We start from the raw sequence: 18361 nt of genomic DNA, 5'->3' as shown, positions 1-18361 counted from the left end.
CTTTGATATGCAAAGAAACAGAGAGCGGTGGTGGGGAAGACGAGTTGAACGAGTTAAGTTGGGGATCGATGGTGGGTTACCGTGTCTTGCTGCAATTGAGGGTGAATAAAAGGACCAAAGACTGTAATGGCACTCAAACTTTCAATATGTTCATGCTCTCTTTCTTGTCATCAAAGTGAACAAGATAAAACAAACTAATGGAAGTAAGGTTACAAGAGAATGGAGAAAATTGATTATTGAGCATACTTACTGGCCAAGGGAACAGGGATTAGATACGAAATATGATGAGACTAATATGGTTCAAACACTGAGAAGAAGTGCCTATAGGCCAATTTGATGAATGGCTTTATGGAGGTATGGTTGACTTTCTTAGCCCATTTATCTATATACGCTTATGTCTTAAAATAGCCTGTTATGATTTTAGGAATTATTCAAATATATTTCTAAGGAGATATATAAATATCTACAGGCACATGGAAATTGATTCCAATTTCAAGAAATAAAAAAACCAACTTGGAATTAAAACTGAAAGGTCTAAGAACAAGAGGAAATCTCCTGCCATGATTGATTATGATATATTGCTACTCTAATCAGGTGATGTTAGTGATTGCTACTAATAAAAGAATGTTAAATGTTGTTGGTATTGATAGAGGATATAAATTTTATGGGTTAAAAAATAATTTTTGTAGAGGCATCATCCATCTACATGTTATATCTTTTAGTGATTAAATATGTTGCACCTAATTGAAGCTCTCTTGTGTGTTCAGATGTAGGTTTCTAGTTGGAGTTGGGATCTCCTACCCATGCCTCACTACAATTGTACATTGAGAACATCTCCCATATTTGCATGCTGCCATTCATGGGGAGATGTTCCTATTGTACAGCTGTAGTGTCAAGTGGGTAGAATTATTGTGGGTAGGAGATCTGAATTCTCTGGTTTGTTCCACTCTTAAAAGCTTCATTATGCCATTTTTATTTAGGTCTTAACATGGCTAAAATGTTAAATAAAGCATCCCCAGTCCAAGTATGTATATCTTTCTAGCCTTAAGGCCTCATAAAATTTGTCTCTCATATTTATTATTATTGTAGAATGTTGATGATAAATTGATTGTTCATGCTAATTCTTTGTAACATGTTTTCAATTAGTCCTTTCTAACTAAATTATGGAGTCAAGAGCACAGAACTAAATCCTTCAGAGTTAATATTGCACTTTTCAAGGGAATTGTTATTGCTCTAAACAATGTTGTCATATGAGGAGGCTGCCAACTATCTCTCCATAATTGAACTGAGTTTGTTGATAACCAGCAAAATCCCAAATGTCATCACTGCTCTTAACTTGTCCACAATTGAATTGAATTTTCTGATTTTATTTATGATTGTGAACCCATAACATAAACCTCAATTGTTGGGTATTTAGGAAGAATTACACTGTGAGCTTGCATTCAATGATTTTCCAGGCATTTCTGGAATTGACGGCATAAGAGGATGGAAAGACAGAAGAGAAACCAATACCTCTGACTGGAAAAATAAAGCAGTCCCCAAATACTATTGGTGCTAAGAGAACAAACCCATAATACAACCCAAAGACTATACACTAGGAGCATGCACCATGTCCCAATATAATTCTCTCCCCTATACAATTCCCCTCATCTCGTTTTCTGATCTTCCAATAAAGTGAAGTGAAATATTTATGATTAGAGATGTTTTCTTTTGTGTTATTTTTTTTAATCTTCAGGAATTATAAAACAATGATGAAGAAGTAGGGCCTTGTGTATTTGAGTTTCAGCTTTTGTTTTTTTCATCCTAGTCCTTTAATTAAGATTAATTTGACCCAATTACAACCCTAATTAGTCCTACTGGGTAATTAATGTTGTTTTGTATATAATATATTTCTGATTTTTAGACAAACTAGCATTTTAATATTCTGTGTACATTGTTTTCTTAGTTGCCTGGTTCTTCTGTTAAATTTTTTCTTGCGCACGTACCGGGTATTTTTACCTGTGGACACTTTTAGGTTTCAGCAGAAGATGCTCCAAAAATGAATAGAAAGAAACCATCAAGATATGCATAAATATCCATAGCCCATGTTCAAGTGTTGAATTCTAAACAAACACATGCACTAACAGATCCATCACAATTTTTGCTTTCCCTCTCATGCCTTCTACCTGTCCTCTATTTCTTTTGTTTCCCAAGCTCGAAAACTCAACTGAATTTGTCCCTTGATTTCACCTTGTATGGGTATGGACTCTGATATCCTATAAGAAAGAATGCAGTACAAGTTAGAATGTTGGATAGAAGAGACATGGTGTGCAACTGTGCATCCTTCAACTGGAGGCAAAGATTTAGTGAGAGATGGAAGCCTTTAATCCACTTGGGTTTCTGTTATTGGCACCAATGCAAGGCCTAAAGAAGATAGATTCAAAACATCAAAATGTTTTTCATGAAAAATCTGTTATACAAGAAGGTCAACATTGTTCTTGTAGTTCACTCTAACTCTTGAATTGCCGAGTTAAGAACACATTGATGATCTACTAGATAGTTAAATACTTGGATGAATTATTCATAGATAGCCTAATAACTTCTAATAGGCTTTCATGCAACCCAGCTTACCATTAATTAGGAAGACTTTTCTATGCTATAGGTAATTTCCAAGTATTATATAGGAAGATGGGCTGCTACACACCGCCTGCAAAACCCCAAAGTATGTTTCTCTTGAGGTACTTATATATGTCTTGTATGGTGGTTAAAATGATCCGTTGCAATGCTGAATTTGTGTACCCATTGGATTCCTTTTGTTTGATACTTGTTACAGGTGCTTATGGATAAATGTATGTTATGATGGTACAACAGCCGATATATGGTTATGTGGTGTCATTCTTTTTCTTATTATGGCTGGTTACTTGCCTTTTGATGAGTCAAACCTTATAGCTTTGTATGAAAAGGTAAAAATTTCAGTGGTTTCTTTTTTTTTTTTTTTTTCTTTTAATAGTTTCATACTGTTAGTTAATCTCATTATTGAAAAAACTTATCAGTTTTTCTTGGGTTCTACATATTTCTGAAATAAGAACATAGGTAAGTTGGTCAATGAGAACCACAATCCCATTAACCGATTTTTCCCCTTTAAAATCCCCAAAACAAATGGGGGCCTAAATCTTTGTTCTCTAGAAAATCTTTCGGGTTTGCTAGGTGCCAAGAGGTGGAAATGAAGCTGCCCATACTACTGCAAAAGAGGGCTGGATTTTTTGTTTTCAAGTCTCTGGATTGTGTTCCCCTTTATCTCTCACAAGTCTTGTGCAAAAACCCTGCTCTTTGTTAATGTTATTTTTCATTTTTTTTGTATGTTTTCTGTCGTGGTCTGTCTTTAGCTTAGTGGGTGTACTTTTCCTTATAGTTATCTGCTGTTATAGGTAATTGGACTTTCTCTTTACACACACACAAAAAAAAAAAAAAACTCATTTCCACAAACTATCAAAAATTCTTTTTTCCAATTAAAATCGATCGTTTTGTGAAGATGCTGATGGTGATTAGTACTAATGGCTAGAGACGACAATAGAAGTATTAACCTCATCTTTAGAATAAAAGAAAAAGGAAAAGAAATTCTTGGAACCAAAGGCACAAAATGAATAAATGACTAGAGGGCAAATAATAAGCCAATGAAGGACGTGCACCAATAGGACTATTAATGGATCAGATATTGGTTCAACCCAACCTGGTCCATATTGAGTCCATTACATATGGATCAAGTCCAATCATTACATATGGATCAGGTCCAATCCAATCCCATGAATACTTTGGCCTGTTCTGGACTGGTCCATTTTAATGTCTATATATTGTTCAATCTGTTTAAATTAATTTTAATTTAGATCGAGTACAGCACAATCCAGTATAAATCAATTACAGATGGACCAGATCTAATCCAAGTATCAACCAGTTCAATTTAGTATCTTATTGTTCCATCCAACTGTTCAAATTGATTTTAATTGGAGGCGGATCCAACAGAAACGGGGTCCATTGATGCCCTTTTATTCTTTCTAATTTTAGCAATTTTTTTACTCAAAATTCGTACATGTGAAATCCATACAATCCCTGAATATTTCCATTTTGTAGGTCCCAATCCAGTAATTGAGCGTTGATCAATTAACAAGTGGTTTTAATCTGAAATTCCTTTATTATGAAATGATCATTCTTGTTTAAATTCTTCATTATATCCAAGGTTTTTTAAATCAAATCGGACAATGAACCGGTCGGGGTTCAGTTCCCGAGTCAAATGGTTTGACTGTTTGAACAGAACGGATGGCCCATTCTAACAAAAAAAATAAAATAAAAATAAAATTGGCCAAAATCATTAAACGGTTTGAACGGTTCGACCGCCTGGGTCAGCGATTTATTGACCAAATCAATGATTTTTGGCGAAATAACAATTCTGAAGTAAAACAAAATCAATCACGTGATCAATTCCCAGTTTTTCCAATCCAACTGCTTGGTCCAACCATGATTATATCTCTCTTGGATCAACTTTTTCATCATAAATGAATAATAACAAATTAAAACACGTGGGGTTGACGGTTCTTTTTAACTTTTAGGCTGTGGAAAAACTAATCCATCCCCTAGCTATGAGGGTGCTTGGGACCGAGGCGTTTCGTGAGAGATTTGGTGATCTTGAATTGAAGTTTCTTGAATGGCCTTGGTGATCTTGAATTGAAATTTGAAAATGCTGACTTCTTTTGAGATGTCATACAATTATCATTATAAATATAATATAATAATAAGTTAAATCACTTTAAACACTTAGCGTGTATTTGGAACTGAGAGCATTTATTGAATAAACGCTGCCACATAGGCACCACTTCAGCATTTCCTCCATTATGCGAATCTATACGCATAGGGACTTGCAAAAATAGACTTCGATTTATGTGCGTGCCTATCGTTGGGGGGAGTTTCATTTTAGCACTTCCCCCAATGGGTAAGCATTTATTCACTGTTTTGTTGATGTGGTGCCTAATGGCGCCTAAGTGTCAATAAACGGGTTCATTATTGTTTTCTCAGTTTTTCAAATAAATCAAATACAAAATGTTTAGTCAATAAACACCCACAGTTTCAAACACATACCTAATCAACCTAATTCTGATTTTTTTTAATAGAACCGGTTGTTCATGTTCTCGATTTTCCAAGAAACGGATTGCTTGTGCAATGCCTCTCTTTCAAAGTCAATTTGTTAGTTACTATAAAAATCTAATGGGAGAATGATGGTTCAGCCCATGGTCAGAATTTTTAGGCCCAAAGTACAGTTGGGGTGGGTGCCAGCTCGGAATTGATGCCAATTCACAGGCGGGCATTGGTGTATAGAATGGGGGTTTTTGATATTTTGAATGTTTATAGGTCTGCAGTAGAATTCAAAAATCTGCATTGGGCCTGCTCGTACTTTTCCAAAATCTAATTGGTAATTGGCTTTTGATGACTCTGAATGTGCTTTCAATACAACCCTATGTAATAGTCTAGGTAACCAATGACGAGTAAATACGCCATACACAACTGTGTGCACAGTATATCCCAACTCGTTTATGGCTTCAAACGAATTGATGGTGACTCAATTAATGAGGTCTCTAGTTAATTGTAGTGGAGACTTGGATGGGAGAGAGATTATATTACTATAATAGGGGTGTGCACTATTTGCTTAAAACCAAAAAATCGAATAAAAATTTTTGATTTGATTTTTCGGTTTGGTCTTTTTGGTTAAATCGGTTCAGTTAATTCGATTTTTGGTTTATGTTTTAGAATTAGAAATTCGATTAACTGAATTAACAAAACTTTCTATTATTATATGTAATATATAATATATTTATATATTTATACATTAATATATAATATAATAAAATTTGATTTCATGATATATATATTTTGTAATATAATATATAATATATATTATATGTTATAATGTATATAATAAAGTATATATTATTAAATTTGGTTTTAACCAAAAATAATCAAAAACCAAATAAAAAATTTTGGTTTTTCTATAATTCAGTTTCGATTCGGTTTTAATATTTGTAGTTTTGTTTTTAAAATTTCGGTTTATTCAATTTGGTTTTTAACCGAATAAACCGAATGCTCACCCCTAGCTAGAAAATCATGATACTAGAAGGGGTTTGACCAATCAAAACCGGATTCACATCTATGCCCCACGAAACATTCCAACCATGTATTGGGAACATCTCCCAATGACAACTTGGGGAGATGTTCCAATACACAGCAGATGTAAATTCATCAAACCCTCCTAAATTTTGATAAAAAGTCACCTAAGTTACCACTTTTTTTTATGGTGCAGGTTGATTGGTTATGCCTTTTTGACATTATAGTTGAACTCAAAAGATAATTTAGTCACAAGAGAAAATAACAAATATCTTCTATATTGCCTAAGACAAGAAAAGGAAATTAAAGAAAACAATTTAGAAGTTTTAATTTATTGGAGTGCTCTTATCAACCACAATACTACAAACGGGATTTCGTATTTACTTTTTCTACCCACATCTCTATTATGAATTCATAGATATGTGAATTAGACATTATAATTGAACACAAAAGATAATTTAGTCACAAGAGAAAATAACAGATATCTTCTATATTGCCTAAGAAAAGAAAAGGAAATTAAAGAAAACAATTTAGAAGTTTTAATTTATTGGAGTGCTCTTATCAACCACAATACTACAAACGAGATTTTCTATTCAATTTTTCTACCCACATCTCTATTATGAATAATTCATAGATATGTGAATTAGACATCTCTATTATTAATTGATAAATGTATGGTTATAATTCACAGCTCGTAGAGAGTGGGTAGAAAAGTGATTAAAAAATCTGGGTTCATTAATAATATGCCATATAAAATTTCTTACATGGACTCAGCCCTAAAGTGGAAATTAAACTGCAAAGCCCACACCCGCTCATCTTTGACATGCTTCCTTTCTATCTCATTCTCCAGGCACAATAGCTCTGGACTTCTAGTTGAGACTACAAGCGTTTTTATTTTTATTTTTTATTTTCTTCGTAAAAGGAAAGATTTTATTTTGGGATTTTTGGACTGCAATCCCCTTCAGAAATTTTTTTTTGCAGCCCCCTTCTAATCTATTAATAGTCTCTCCCCCACTATAAATCACATCCTGTCCGTAAATTTGACATCAATCCATTCAATCCACCCCTAGAAAATCTTAGCTCCACCTAGGGGTGGACTGAATCATAAAATCCCCTTTTATTTTCCTCTTTTGACAGTTGGAGGATTAAATTTTTATTTTTGTTTTTGTTATTTTTTGTAATGGGCTACACAGTAAGGGGCAACCTTACTCCAAAACCCTACTACACCCCCAACTGGATTAAGGGGGATCTCGACCCCCAAGTCTCTGCTACAAGTTGGATTAGCAATTTTCCATCCAATCTACAACCTTATATTTTATACTATTTTGTATAAATTTATCCTGTACATATTTGCATTTATACTCTTTTCAATCTGAGCCTTATGATTAGGTTGGTTGGTTGTAGATTTAGATTGTTAATGGATCACCAAACCTAATAGCACATATTTAATTAGTTGGTTGGGCTGATCATGATTTATCCATCAAATAACTACTATTCAACACGAGCGACTCAGCCCGAACTTGAAGTCCGGATCTATTTCTACCAAAAGTGCGATAAAAAGGCAGAGCAGTCCAGCTGCCAAACATATTTCATTGTTCTGAAACCATTTTGCTGTGCAGATCTCGAGTACGTTGGGGATCCCACCATTCCTCTAATCTAACACGAATGCGTAAATTGGCCAGTATGACCCACCCACCCCAGCCAGGACTCGATTTCGCATCCAAACCTTTTCTCTAAGTTCATTTGGCTGATGATGCCCTACTCCACATCAATAATTCAATAAATGGGGCCGATGTGAAATTGGTTCCGGTTAAAGACAAAATTATAAGACTAAATTAATTATATGTTTATTTAAATATATAATCTGATTAAAACTGAAAACTAAATTAATTATATGTTAATAAATTAAACATTTATAAGTAGTGTTATCTATCAAGTTTATATATATAACAATCTGTTTCAGTTCTATCTGTTCAGGATAGGTAAGAACCAGAACCACAATCTACCCAGTTATTAATCAGGACAAAACCATAGAATCATAACTGTTATAATTGGTTCAACCTATGTGGGTCCGTCGAATAGGCCCAACCCATTGATAGCCCTATTGAAGTTAAGGATGCAATTGAGCCAACCCGAGCCAAATTTTGACATGTCTTGCCTTTGCTTGACTAAAATATTACTAGGTTTAGACTTGATTTAATTAAATATTCGATGAACTCGAATTCGATCTGAAAGATACAAAATGAATGTATTTTTATTATACATAAAATATAAAAATGCATTTTATATAAAAATGTTTTTTTTAAATATATTTGTATATTAATCAAGCCACAAAAATATTTTGTGGAAGCCGGGAATCTAGAAAATGGTTTTCTTTTCAGATGTGCAAATCTTCTGAGATTAGGAATTCCTGTATATTTGATGGACGGCCTTTTTATCCAGAGGCACACTCATCCGAGAATATGGATTTTCTATTGTCATCAATTGGCTATCAAGATGTGCCACAAACCCTCTCTGCCCCAAATCTGCCAAATGAAATGTGGAGTAAACCTCATTGTAGTTTACCGAAGATAAATGTAGATGCAGCCAAAACAAATGCAGCAACCGCTGAATCTCTTGCCCGAGCTTTGCCCTATCACTCTTCTTGCTCAGATTCAACAGAGCTAATAGCCTTCCTACATGGTCTTCTTGCAAGAGATTTGCATTGGTGTACAGTATACACCCACCCTGGCGGCTTCAAACAATCTTAACCTATTACAGGGGTATACTTTCTCACATGGTTTTTGAATTGCTGTTGATTCAGACAATCGGATCATTCGGCCTAGGAATAATCTTGGCAATCGGTTCCATTTTATCTTGACAAAAATCATTAAATCAATTAATGAATTATTGACCCAGGTGATCAAACCGTTGTTTTATTGACGGTTTTTAACTGTTTTTAGATTTTAATTAATTTCTTTTATCAGAATAAACTATCCATTTAAACTAGATGATCAAACCGTCGACCTAAAAACTAATGACCAAAATGATTCCGATTCAGAATAATTTTTTTAAAAAATAATACTTTCTCACCTTCCATCGTCTCCGGTGAAATTTGTTCATCGCTCATCAGCAAAATGATGTTACTCATGCTGTGGTGCATGAAAGTTTTTTAATGGTGTATAGATCATTTTCCATCTTTTCCTTCAAGAATCCTAACTAAAATCGAATGTGGTGCCTCGCAAAGCTCCACATCGTGCACTGCGCTAAGATCTCTAAGGATGGACTGAAAGTAAAAACCCCAAACATAAAATATGTAGATCGAAAAGTCATGGCTCAGAACCTGAGACGTAATCATGATGATATGAGCGATGACGATGAGTTAGGTTTGTTGTGCGGTAGGTATCAAAACAACTTAAAGTCCACCCAGTGTGTTGTACCCGCACGTGATCCCCAGCGAGAAAAAAGAGGCTCCTTGGGTCCGTCCCACGACCGGAATGAACAAATGGTCGGTTATGCTTGTCTGACTGATCTCCTCCTTTTTTTTCACTTTGTTTGGTGGTCCCACTCACAATTCATGCATATTGAAATGTAGGGGGCCCCTCACACGTGGGGGTGTTGCCAACTTTTGACAATAATACCAAATCGGAAAAGAGACTGCAAATCACGGGGGTACGTTGTTTATCAGGAAACCTTAACGATGGAAGGAATCTGAATTCTGGATTGAAGTCCCTTGTAATGCACAAAATGTGCTCAGCTCCTGTATTGACCAGTCTTCATTCCTTAAATATGGAAAATGTGTTAAGCTGGATATGGAGTCCGGATCGCCTGCCATGCCAACAAAATACATTCTAACAACCTACCAACATGATCTTACATCGCCCATTTCGTACATAGTGAATCCCGATCTTATGATGAGATATATAATGTTAGATCAAATTGGTAGGGATTGGAATGCATTTGATTAACAGAAGATCCCAACTGATGGATATGTGAAAGAATAAAAACCTATTCATGGATCTCATCTAACAGGTTAAATTTTTAAGTTAGAACCATTATTTGATGGCTTCCGCAAAAGTAATGAAGGAAATGAATCAGTAACCTCTTCTTAAACAGAATGGATGAATAGCTTAAAAAGGAGAGGGGTCAATAGGACCAGATTTGGTCCAATTTGATCCAATCCAATCCAATGAATACTTTAAACCATTTTGGATTAATCCACTTCATCAATATCTGAATCGTCCAATCTGTTCAAATTGGTAGTTCATGATGTCAATGGAACAGATTGGATTGAACCAATTTACCCTAAATTTCGAATTCATCAAGATTGAAGAAGCGTATTGTTTTTCCTAAACACATTGTTTTCCCTGTTTTTCCTATGCATCTAATTAAGAAGCTAGTTCGTGTCCAGGTAAAACAGAATTAATTTCATCTAAGTAAATTGCATTGTTTAATCAGAGTCATAAACCTACCTAATTTTAATTTGTATCCCAAATAAAATAAACTAAAATAAAAGCCCAATTATAATGCTTATAGATTCCAGCCACATGGGTAGCTGATCCCAAACACACGTGTGATTGCCTTCTAATTTATTGAGAACAGTCATTGACTAGTGTTGATGGGCTGGCTTGTCTTTGTTTCCCAGATTATATTTTATTTCCATGTAATTGTCTAATCTCAGTCATTAACAACTTAACAACACAAAGACAAACATATACAGACGTGTTTATAGTCAAAAGTCAAAAGTCAAAACAGGGGGGGGGGGGAATCTTTACTTTTATCCCAGGAGAACCGAGCTAGTCAAAGCAGAAACAAAGCGGGGAAAAATGGAATTCTTTAAATTTTGTTTGAAAGAATCTATGTGTGTCTATATGCGAGTTCTATACTGCTTACTACGTCCAAATAATTGAAGAAACTTTAATCCATTGATTTATACAACTATGTATGCCATTTGCACAAGAGCTCTCGATCTCCTGATAACGCTGCTTCCCCTTCTACTAGTTAAATCATGATCCCTTTTCCATGGTTTAATTCTCCATTTATTATTATTGGCTGGGCATTATATAGTCCACTTCCAGTCAATCCAATTTATGCGATCCACAGTTGGATCCTAAATGGAGTGCTTTTCTTTCTTTCACATATTTTCTAGAGACAGAGAGAGGGGAGGTAACAGACATGACCGAATTACTTTTGGAGTTTTTATAACTTTAATCCTAGTTTAGTGGCATGTTAATAATCACACTTGGTCCTAGTCAAAAGCCAATGGTTTTGAAAGCGCTACATCTTTACCAATTTTAACTTTTAATAAATTCTTCTTTTTATCAGCAGAAGAATGTAAAATGAGACAAAAATTAAGCACAATTAATTTCTTATCATTATAGCTAATACTGGTTACTATAGTAATTGCAAATAGAGTTAAGAAAGAGGGATATTTTAGATTCAATATCAGGTAACTGTGGGTTGTGAATGAAGGGTTTGTAATTAATTTTTGTGCAGTCCAACTGTAACTAATTCAAAGTCTAAGCTCAGAGGAGAAAGTTCCGACACCCGATGAATTATCTATTGATGAGGCCGAGTTGGATGCGCTAGCTAATGCTTCTCCCTCAAGCTTCTCTGTCTTCTATTGATGATTTTGATTACTCTTCTTCAATTATATAAGTTATTTGACTTCTCCTATTCCTATATATATATATATATATCCACACTCTCAACTCTCTACATCATCTCCTAAGCTAACAACACCCCGAGAGCCAGTGATCAAGTAGTGAGAGAGGTAGAAGGACGAATGGGGGGTAGTGGCGACTCATCTCAGACTGCATCCAGCAGCCGCAATGCTGAAGCCCGAGCAAAAATGGGCGCTAGGGTGCCACCCAAGAGAGGAAATATTGTGAAAATGAAGGCCGTTTCCGTATTTGCCAAAACTCTCATCCCTGCTTGTACCCATCCCATCAATCCTACCACCACCACCACCACCACTGCTGATACTACCACCACCACCACCACCACCACTACTACGTAGAGTGTATGAATTATGTAACAGTCTCTTTGTAATGATGCCTCCCTTTGTCGTGGAAATAAACTAGTGATTGGTTTTTTCTTGTACTACTAAGCGTCTCTAAATATTTAGCAGCTTTAGTCATCAGCGCTAATTTGAAGCTCTCCCTTCATTATTTTAGGAACTTCGTTTTGTTTGTTATGTTGGGTGGTCATGATCATGTATCCGTTTCTTCTGAATAACGTAACTAACCATTTACTTAAAAGGTCCACACTCTGTTTGAGGCTTTTGATATCATCCACGAGCTAGGACTTTTGAATCCTGCTCGACTCTGATCCTTGAGTGAAATTTGCTTATTAGGAAAACAAACAGAAAAAACATGCATGTCCCAACATTGATATCCAAATTCAAGTATGAAGTTTGTATTAGCTCCACCTCAAAGAAGATAGTGTCTCTTTTAATTTTAATTTACTACTTAGATGGATCGGCTGATTATGTGGGCTAGCTGTATGTGTAAATATAACTTTATCATACACAGAATGCATGTATGTATATGGATACTAAATTATGTTAACCACAACCAATGCAAGACAAGAATCTTAAGCAAAATAAAATGGTTAAAAAGAGACTTTTGTTGACCACTCAACTGGTGACCAGTACAGAAAGTAACTGGTTGATTGAAAATTACACCTTTGTTCTATTTCGAGTTATTTAACATGGCTATCTACTATAATTAGGTTGGACTCGGATCTGATTCTGCAGCCACATATGAATTGGCTCCGATTATTAAAAGTTAGTTACTTGGAACCTGATCCAATATCCAATTTGGATCTCTAGTGGTCATGAATCGGATTCAGATCTTATCAGATCCGGATTTAATCTATATTTGCTTTATTATCTTTAAAATAAAGGAAACTCTGATATAAGTGGAAGCTTCCATTTGTAGAAAATTGGGATTTGGTTTTGAGTTAAGAGAGAGAGAGAGAGAGAGAGAGAGAGAGAGATTTGATTATATTCCAACTTGATCAGATTCCCCCAAGAAAATTTTCATGTTTAATTAATCTCTTTTTTAACAATATAGTACCCTTACAAGTTGTCTAATTAGCTAGATGTAAATCATACTCAGCAAAGAGTGAAAGAAGACAGCAAATAACTTCAGAAATAATGAACAAGGGAATTGCTTCATTCCAAGGATCAGATGGGTTTTTCACCATTCCACCATGAAACCAACCTTTCAGCCCCTTGGCTTTAACAGGGGGAGTTTTAATATAGTTTGTCAACATCGTTAAAATGAAACCTTCCATGCATTTTCCTTTTCCTTCTTTCTGTAACCACGTTGTTTGATTCAGAAGTTGAATGCAAGTGAAGCAGATAACGGAACAAGAAGCATAGAAAGCTCCATATGATATGAGATGAGAGCTTCGTTTTCCATCTACTCTTACTGGAAGATTCTTCTTCTGTCGCTGTATCCAGATCAGAACTATTTTGGTTTCCGTAAAGAAGATCTTGTGGGACCCGAATTGTCGGTCGGGTAGGTTCCCATCTTGGTCTGACCTTATCTCAACTCTAGAAGGAATCGTCCATTCACAGACAAACGTTGTACTCTTGCCTTTCTCTTTTCCTGTTTGGATATTTAATTGAGGAATTAAGAATCTGGGACCAGGACTCTCAGAGGTTCCCAAGGGCACATGTGGATCCATAATACCATTGCCATCTCTTCTGAAGAATCTGAACAGAAAGAACTGTTTGTTGGCCCCACCACATACCTAAGTCCAAACTTTTGACCCAAAAATCACTTATATAAGGCATGTTGGGACCAGGACAGTGGGGGGCCCTCTCACGTGGAGGTAGTAGTCCTACTCTTTTGTTAATTGCAGGTGGGTGCGGTTTGTCAGTTTTGTAGTATCGGAATCTCTTTGATTTTCAGTTATTTGCCGTCTCCAAACATCCCAACACAATGAAAAAAAGGGTTATTTGAAGATTAAGGGATTACCCTTTGGGAGGGATGATCAGGGCACATCCAATTTTGATCATAAGAAGCCACTGTTTACTACCAAAGAAATCAAAAGATAAATCAAACCATGGGCGTGTTAATGTACTCACAGCAATAATGGTAGTGAATAGTGGATATATATATATATATATGAGGTAATGAAATGTGTTATTTACAGTACTAGATGTGCTCATACTTGCCCGCTAAGCTTAGATCTCTCTCCTTTTGCTAACATCAGGTTGATCAGACCACGCTTTAATCAGATCATCCCTTAGAAACAAGCATGGATAGTTGTGAGAGAGAGAGAGAGAGAGAGTCAGATTTGCAGCAATCAATTGGGCAACGGAAGAGGAAAAACCAAGAAAGGCCTTAAGCAAGTTGGAATCCAAGTGAAGAAAGGTACTTTGGTACCACCCAGGAGAGGAAATGTGAAGAAGACGATCTGTGATGCACTGGTTAAGGTTTTGTCTCCTACCCCTGCCAGCCCTTCTTCTGCAACATAGCATGAACAAGAAAGAGTAATCAGAAACATCCTATAGATGCTGTTTTTTTTTTCTTGTTTTATTAAAAAAAGCACATGAAAATTCAGTATCTAGCTGTTTGCTTTTTCTTTTCTGTAGTAATCCAACATGCAGTATACTGGCTTTTTTGAAGGCATTCTTTCCAATCTTCAGTGAGATTTGCTTTTCCATCGGCAATGAGCTTGTGGAATTTGAAACCTCATGATTTGTCTAAGCTCTTACAAAGATCGATATGTTGATTTTTGAGTGACAGGCTGAAATCTTGGTGGGCTTCTGCTACGTGATTGATTGGAGTGCTTTGATAGGTTAGGGAGCAATATTGAAGCAGCATTAATTATTTAATTTGCACCCCACGTCCAATAATTGGGGTGGGATCAAACTTCGTTGATTGATTGAAATACTTCAACAAAATTAAGATCACCAATTACGTACCTCCTATATATTACCTATTACATTTCCAATTCTGGGGTTCTTCTCCCCTACTTTTGTTAAAAAAAAATGGATCTAATTGCAGCCAAACAAACTGATAGAATGCTTGAAATCCACAATATGTTTCTGAGATATAGTTTGAAATATAAGAAAGATGGATAAAGGTCCATAAATCAAGTGGTTCTTTCCAGTTAAATTACCCGGTTTTTATCTAGCACAATAATTTTTTATAGCTGAGAGACAGATTCTTCCCAGTAGATTCAGTTATTCAGATCTGAATTTTGGCCCATACCCAGATCTTATATTAAACTACAAAATGAAGTGTCTCTGACAAGCACTAATTACATGTTATAAGGCTACTGACTACTGTAAGCATCATATTAGTTGGGCAGGCTTTAGTTAATTGGAATAGAAACTTAAGCGAAGGCCCAACTAAACATAAACTTAGGCTTACTGTTTCAAGACAAATTTGGCCCTTAGCTTATTAGACCCACCCAAGGTGAGCCAACCCCAGATACCATCTACGAAATTATGCATTATCTCCACCCAAGGTGAACCAACCCCGAGCTGTACGTTAGTAGGGAGCACTAGATTGTGCAACATAAATTTGTGTTGTTTATGGAAACATGCTACACAAAAGCTAAATTTTCATCCATTCTTTGAGCCTCAAGTACTGGCATCCTCAAGCAACAACAATAATGCCTGGATCGAAGGAACCCTTGCATGGGGGGCAGAATTAGAATGATCAGCCCGGACAAGCTCTAGCGGTCTCGCCCGGATAGAATATCCAGCCCTGACTGTGAGGCTACCCCTACTGCTATTTGGGAAGACTTGTCTATGGATTTCGTGCTGGGCTTGCCGAAGACTCCACAAAACATGGATTCCGTCTTTGTGGTTGTTGACCGGTTTTCCAAGATGGCACATTTCCTCCCATGTAAGAAGACCGCGGATGCAACAACAACAGCCAAACTGTTCTTCAGGGAGATTGTTCGCTTACATGGGGTGTCTAAGACCATTACGTCGGACCGAGATATGAGGTTCCTAAGTCACTTCTGGATGACCTTGTGGAGGCTATTTGACTCGTCATTAAATTTCAGCAGTACAGCTCATCCGCAGACTGATGGGTAGACAGAAGTGGTAAATCGAACTCTGGGTAACCTGATCCGCAGTATTTGCAGAGAGAAGCCGAAGCAGTGGGACTTTGCCATTGCTCAAATAGAGTTGCCTACAACAATGCAGTTCATAGCTCTACAGGTAGATCCCCATTTTCTATTATTTATATGAAAGTCCCTAACCACGCGTTGGACTTGGTGAAACTACCCAGGGTACCCGGCCTTAGTACTTTAGTAGAACAGTTGGCAGGACAGATTCAATCAGTACAGGAGGAAGTACAACAAAAACTTCAAAAGACCAATGCGAAGTATAAACTTGTAGCTGACAGGCATCGTAGGTACCAGGTGTTTGAAGTCGGTGATGAAGTCATGGTGTTCTTAAGGAAGGAACGCATACCCGTCGGGAAGCATAGCAAACTACAACCTCGGAAGTACGGTCCGTACAAGATTATTAAGAAGATCAATGACAACGCTTACGTAGTGGACTTACTAGACCACATGGGTATTTTCAAAACATTTAATGTTGCTGATCTTCATCATTATTTGCCGGAAGTGAAGCTTGCCTATCCTGATCATGACTCGAGGTCGAGTTCTTTCCAAGTGGGGGAGAGTGATGGAGGGCCAGCTCGAGACCCATCGAACCAACCGGCGCCAGCTCAAGTTTAGAAAGGACTCCTTATGCCAACCAACCTACATCAGATGATGGTCAACATCGAACGGTGGACGTCGAAGGCATTGACATTGGACAAAGGGCATCAAAGGCATACTGAAGAAGAGTTCAAAGTTGCCAACTTTCCTAGTTGTTTTACAAGTCCGAATTACCTAGTTATTTTACTCTACAAGTTACCATTGTTTATCATAAATACTTCTGTTTTCTGAGCTTTAATAACACACAAGAATTTCTTTTATCACTTCTCTCTTTACTAAGGCTCTACGCCTAGTTATTTTCGTGAGGCTTCAAAGTCCGAAGCCGACTCAATCATCTGGGTGCTTGTATAGTTAGCCCGGTCGAGTACGTCACGCTGCGTCAGTTGAGCCCTCCATTCTCCTTGTGAGAGTTGACGACCAACAAACTGAGGCCGCCTTCGTAGGTTGAGCCCTCCATGGTTCTCGTGGGAGTTGACGACCAACAGACTATGGAGCTGCCCTCGCAGGTTAGCCTTACTGTGGTGACGAGGTGTCTCTAGGTCGAGGTGCTAAGAGTGAATTGGCCTATTAAAATTTTGGTGACTTGAGACCCACTTTGGCGACCTAGATGAGCCAACTTGTGAAACACACACTTTAGCGAAAATCTATGAATGGGAAGCCAAACTGCATTTACCATTAAGGTTCCCTCAAGTCGACCTATTCAAAACACAACAACAATAGATGACCGACCTGCGCTTAGCGCACCTCGGCTCACTCAAACATGCAACATTGTCCTCGTCCTCATCGACGATACCCTTGTTGGCATCATTCTCATTGCCCTCTCTGCTATCCTCTACCTTGGTTTCAGGCTTTATGTTGACCTCGTTGGCCACCCTCTCGAGGACCGGCTTGAGGGGCACAACATAGAAGCCCATGAGTGGAGTGGCCTAAGGAAGTAGTGACACAGTTTGAAGCCCTTCTTGAGGATGGATATGATGATCTCTACTCTTGTGGTGCTCGGGCGAACAATGGAACTCCTCGATGACTACATCCCTAGCTCGACAGATGTCCTTGAAGTGCCCATTTTGCCTCCTCGTGCTAACGAGTTCGCTTCTATTCCCTGGTGGCCAAGATGGTGATGTCCTGCATAGTGTCGCATTCAATCCTTAGACGCTTCCAACTCGGGTTGATGCCAATGAACTAGCTTAACTAAGTCACTTTGGGCCGGAGACCTACAAGGAACTACTCCCTTCACCAAACTGACCCCGACTCGGGAGTGAGGGGCGATTTGGCTCTTCAATGACATTGCACCACGTGGTGGCCCTGAACCGTTGCTTAACACCTTGGTGTCACGTAGGCACCTCGACCCAAGATCAGGTCGCTTATCACATGACTAGGTCAACTATCACAAGACCAGGTTGGCCATTGTTGGATTGGGTTGGCCATCGTAGGACCAGGTCGACCATTGCAGGACTAGGTTGGCCATCACATGACCAAGTCAGCCATCGCAGGACCAGGTCGGCCATTGCACGACTAGGTTGTCCATCGCACGACCAAGTCGGCCTTTATAGGACTA

The sequence above is a fragment of the Nelumbo nucifera genome, chromosome 5 (genome assembly GCF_055504915.1).
Source record: "Nelumbo nucifera cultivar China Antique chromosome 5, China Antique-T2T, whole genome shotgun sequence".
Taxonomy (NCBI): Eukaryota; Viridiplantae; Streptophyta; class Magnoliopsida; order Proteales; family Nelumbonaceae; genus Nelumbo; species Nelumbo nucifera.
Note: the sequence above shows the minus strand (reverse complement) of the source record.